Here is a 5454-nt window from a genome sequence, read left to right on the forward strand (position 1 = left end):
GACACACAAACACAAACATGGCATGACATCCCAGTGACCGACAGGCTAAATTTACCCAGGCCCTGCCACCACAGCGCACCCGTACCTGATACCCCGCCATCCCTCCCTTCCTTCTTCCCCACACAGAGAGAGCCAGCGGCGAGCCCAACGGGAAGCTGGCGAGGCGACCGCAACCTAACCGCCCACCTAAGTCTACAGCGCCTCTCCACGCCACCGCCAATGCGCCCTTTACCCCCTGCCGCCGTCCGCCCGTAGCTACACAACCTCCATTAAAAGGTTTGCTCCTTGCCGGCCGGCAACCTTGCATATCCTCGTCGATAAACCGGGAGATCGATCGACCGGAAGGATGGCGGACATGATCCTGGGCTCGGCACAGGGAGCCGTGGACTCCCTCCTGGGGCGTCTGACATCGGTCCTCGTTGACGAGGTGCAGCTGCTTGGTGGTGTCCGCAGCGACGTGCAGTTCATCAAGGACGAGATGGAGAGCATGAACGGCTTCCTCCTGCACGTTGCGTGCAGAGGCCGACGAGGAGGACCACCAAGTCGGAGCGTGGATGAAGCAAGTCGCGGAGGTCGCCTATGCCTCCCAGAACAGCATCGATCGGTACATTCAGAGGATCGGTGCTGGCCGCAGGGAGCCAGGCCTCCTAGGCTACCTGGGGCGGCTGCCCAAGTTGGTGTGGACGTTGCCGGCGATGCGTCACCGCATCGCCAATCAGATCCGGGAGCTCAAGATCCGGTCGTGCGAGGTGGGGGGGAGGCGCATGAGGTATGACGTCAAAGTGCCCGAGCCCAACGGAGACCGTGCAAAGTTCATGAAGAAGGCAGGGTGGCAAGCTGCCAGAAATGATGACACCAAGGAGCAGGAAGATGCTCAACGGCGTGACTTGGCTGATGCTCTCCAGTCGCCTAAGAATACCTACTATGAGAGCACCTTGATAAAGCTGTTGACGGATGTAGGACAGGACCATCTTAAAGTCCTAGCAATTGTAGGAATGGGTGGCTTAGGCAAAACTACTCTCGCTCGGAGAGCTTGGCAGAGTGTGGTAAGCTCATTTGACTGCAAGGCTTGGATCTGCGTATCCAATTCAAATTCAGATTTCATGTTCTTCCGGGAGGTCCTAGAAGCTCTGGCCAGTCCATCAGATCAATTCGATTTGGATGGCAAGAAGGAGGAAGAGCTTATGGCACAGCTTCAGTTGCACCTGAAAGGTAAAAGATTCTTGCTTGTGTTTGATGATGTCTGGGGTATATCTTGGGGAAGATCTCTATGGAATCGTATCAAATCTGCTTTCCCCCATGAGAATTGCTCTGCTGGTAGTGCCATACTGATTACCACACGTTCGATTGATGTGGCCCACTCATTTTCTCCCAATGAATACTTAGATTTGGACACTGATAGTTATTTCTATGTGTGCAACGCAATGGACCTAATGAACAGCAACAACCAAAGCACTTATCTGCGGCCTCTTTCACGGGAAATTGTCTCAAAACCCTTGCCAGTCAGGTTGTTTCTACGTGCTCTCTATGTCAATCCTAACAGGACCAAAGCTGATTTGCAGAGTCTGTGTGACAGCCTGGACAGCTCCAAACCATCAATGACGAACAATGTAAGGCAACTACTCACGTTCTGTAATCTGAGTAGCAACTGCAAGAATTGTTTGCTATATATGTCTATTTTCCCCCGAAGATACAATCTTTGAACGGACAAGATTGGTAAGAAGATGGGCCGTTGAAGGCATGACTGCCAAAAGAGGCAGACTAAGTGCGCTGCATGAAGCTGACCACTGTTTTGAATTGCTTGTCGCCCACCGGCTTCTTATACCGATGGGCGATGGACATGGCTGTTACAGGAAAGGTGAAGAGCTGTAAAATGCATGAGAGCATCCATTACATTGTTACAGAGATTGCAACAGAAGATAATTTTGTAAAGAACAGCCATCAGCCAGACTTGGCTTATCGCCTTTCGGTTCACTATGAAGTCTAACCACAGCAAGCTGAGAAGGAACAATATGCAACTTGTTCCCAAGCCTGTTGGGATATTTGTCGCCCTTCCCGTCCAAGTGAACAAACAACAGTTGAACAGTCCAATGCCACAGCCACTCAAGAATTTTTGGAGTCGCTTCCTTCGTCGACTCACTTGGGGATTCTGAAGGTGCTTGATCCAGAAAACTGCAATGAATTGAAGAACCACCATCTGAAAAACATTTGCAGCCATGTGTTACACCTGAAGTACTTGAGCCTTCGGAAAACTGGCATTACTCAACTACCCAAGCAGCTTGACAAGCTTCAGTCCCTAGAGACCTTGGACATTCGTCAAACAGAAGTAAAAGCATTCGCCAAAAATTCAGTTTTTCTACCAAAGCTAAAGCACCTACAAGCTGGACACTGGACTGATGACACAACCCAAGGTAGCGACCAATCTGAAGAGACATTTCTCACCGTGTCGCTGCCCAAACGTATCGGGGACATGACAGAACTGCAGGTGCTATCTCATATTGCAGTTTCTGGCAAAGGCGATGAACTAATTGATGTTCGCAACCTACTCCAGTTGGTTAAGTTGGGTGTGGTTCTCTCTGGGAGCAAGAGATCAGTCTTCTGGCATTTGTACCATGCAATTGGAAAGCTTAGGAAATGTCTTCGCTCACTGTCAATCCGTGTCACAGAACTGACAAGCAACGAAGAGGATGACAACATGAACATTGAAGAAGCACCCCTCATACATCCCAAGTATCTTCAGAAGCTAAAAATCAGTGGCCTGAAATATGGATTGCCCTCATGGATTAAAAAGCTCGACGTACTTACCAAAATAACCCTCCATATGACTTTCATAACGGATGATGACTTCAAATTCCTCGGAGAGCTTAAAAGCTTGTCCTGCCTTAGGCTCCAACGAGAGTCATGCAATGAAAACACACTCACCTTCAAAAAAGATGCATTGCAAAGTCTCAAGTTCCTGGATATTGAGTGCTCAGCCATTACCAGTATCAAATTTGTCAAAGAGGCATCTCCTATGCTGAAGAAGTTAGTTTGGTCTTCTACTCGTGAACAGTCTCTTTCTGGGATTGAGGACCTTCCAAGTTTCCGAGAGCTCAAGTTGACAGGCATCTTTGACTTGCAAAGTGTGGAACAAGCAATGGCAGCAAACAAGAACAAGCCTATCTTGGTAGCAAACCCAATAAATGCTTAGGTTCAGGAGATGATGCGCATTTGCTCCTTGACCGACCTCACCGGATGCCTCGATGCTGCTCTTATTATCAAGGAAAAGCTTTTCACTCTTCGTGGATTATTGCTATCCACTTCCACCCCTATATATTTGGTTTACTTTGTTGTGTGAGTTATTCGTGCACTGCGGTGATTGAACTGGAATGTGTTTGTTCAGGCCGCTCTCAGATTCCAGTTAAGTGTTGTTGTGTTGTGTGGTGTTGTATCGTGTGCTATTGTTAGCATTTGTCCACCCAAAAAATGTATTTCCTTCAATAAAAATCAAGCGCTGTTGCTCTTGTGCGTACAAGGACAAGTATTAGCATTGTGGTATCAGGGTGAGTATTATTATCTGCGTTATGCATTTTAAAATGCCTGCGGCGTTTATTTTATTACATACCCGAGAGCAAAACTATGCTTCTATAGTCTTCTATATACCTGCTTCACCCAACCAATGTTCCTCAATTCGAATTAAATCTCTGAAACCCTGAACAAACTGTGGTTATTTTAGATGCTCCAAAGGTTCGCAGTGTTTATTGTTTATAAAAGAAAGCAATTTCAAGAAAATACATGTAATAGCTGAAGAAAAATCTGTCACCTGGGGAACGGCCGATTCCTTCATTTCTCCGAACAATGCCGCTGGTCTTTTGCTTCCAGTAGTGGTCGCGGTCTTCTCTAGAGGCCACGAAGAAGGTCGAAGCAGGGCTGTCCTGCGTATGCATCACACTCCTAGGTATGCGGCCGGCCGCCCGTCCTCCCCTCGCCCTGAGCGCCGGCGCCGGGGAACCCGTGGTGGACGCACATGGCGGCGCCGCCAGGGCAAGGAGCACTGAAGGAGACCGAAACAGAGCTTAGGGTTAAAATGGGCCGACCCAGCTCCGGTGTTAATGTTTACCAACAGCTATCTATTTTTGCCGCCTCTAGAAAAACAGCTATCTTTTTTTTTGAACGCAAAAAAAAAACAGCTATCTATTTTTCCTAAAAAACAAAAAAAATCAGGTCAATCTCACCTGCTCAGGTTGTGATAACTCATAAGTGACACACTGCCTGTGTATCACCTTCATAACTCGGGAGTTTTTCTTTTTCTTAAATTTATTTATTCAAAACATTTTATTTCTTAAACCATTCATCTAAATTGTGAAACGTTTTTAGCATTGAATTTCTTGCGTCGAGAAATTCAAAACTAGATTCCATGTTAAAAGATTTTGATATATATTTTTTTGTACAAAAAAAACCATAAAAAAGGCAGAAGAAAAACCCAAGCAGAAAGCATTGTTTATTTATCCTTTCCAAGAAGCACAATTGCACCTCTCGTGGAAGCACATATGTGTCTCCACGACAAGCAAATCTGTGCCTCTTGTGAAAGTAAAAAAAAAAGTTTTTTTCTCCCTATCTGAGGCACAGCTCACTGAAGCAAATGTGTGCCTCCACGAGAAGCTAATATATGCCTCTCATGGAGAAAAAAGAACCCCTTTCTGAGAGGCACGGTTGTGCCTGTCGCTGAAGCAAATATGTGCCTCCATAAGAGGCAAGTATGTGCCTCTCAAAGAAAAAGAAAAAAAGTTGTATTTTTAAAAGTTTCAAAAAATTCTCTAAAAACCAAGGAAAGACTGGGCACCAATCGAAAAGCCAAAATCCAAAAAAAAACACAAAAATCCAGAAAATGTACATAAAGGTAAAACAAAAAACAAAATCCCAAGGAAGTGCCCAACACGCGATACGTGGCGGCGATTGAGGAAGCGCCCAGAAATGACCCTTGTGGAGCTCCCGCAAGGGGTACCGCTTGGTTACTTGTTCCCAAAAAGACGTGGGAGCTATATGTTGCCCTGGCTTGAAAACTTTTCCCACCCGTAGCCATTGGGAAGGGCCGTTTTGTATGTCTTCTTTCATTCGATAGGGTTTCGATCGAGACCCTCGATCAATGTTGGTTACCTTCGCTCTGTTTTCTTTTTTTCCCTTTTTTCATTCTTTTACTCCATGGATTTTTTTAAAAATCTTCTATTTTTGTTTTCCTAGGGTTTGTAATCGGTTTTCTTTGTTTCTTTCTCCGTTTTCACGGTTTTTCTTTTATTTCTTCAGATTTTAGTTTCTTATCTGTGTTTTCTCTGAATTTTTTGTTTACCTTGTTTCATTTTTCCACTAGATTTTTGTTTTCTTTTTCTTCGGTTGTCTTTGGTTTCTCCGTGTTTTTCTTTTTCCACCGTCATACTTCATTTTTTCCTTTTTCCTTTTATTTTATTTTTTGTTAGG

The 5454-nt window shown here is 45.5% G+C and overlaps 1 pseudogene; it reads left to right on the forward strand.

Moving 5' to 3' along the window:
* The first annotated feature begins 277 nt into the window (after positions 1–277).
* On the forward strand, positions 278–3481 carry LOC119368919 (annotated as a pseudogene).
* The last annotated feature ends 1973 nt before the right edge of the window (positions 3482–5454 follow it).

The sequence above is a fragment of the Triticum dicoccoides genome, chromosome 2B (genome assembly GCF_002162155.2).
Source record: "Triticum dicoccoides isolate Atlit2015 ecotype Zavitan chromosome 2B, WEW_v2.0, whole genome shotgun sequence".
Taxonomy (NCBI): Eukaryota; Viridiplantae; Streptophyta; class Magnoliopsida; order Poales; family Poaceae; genus Triticum; species Triticum dicoccoides.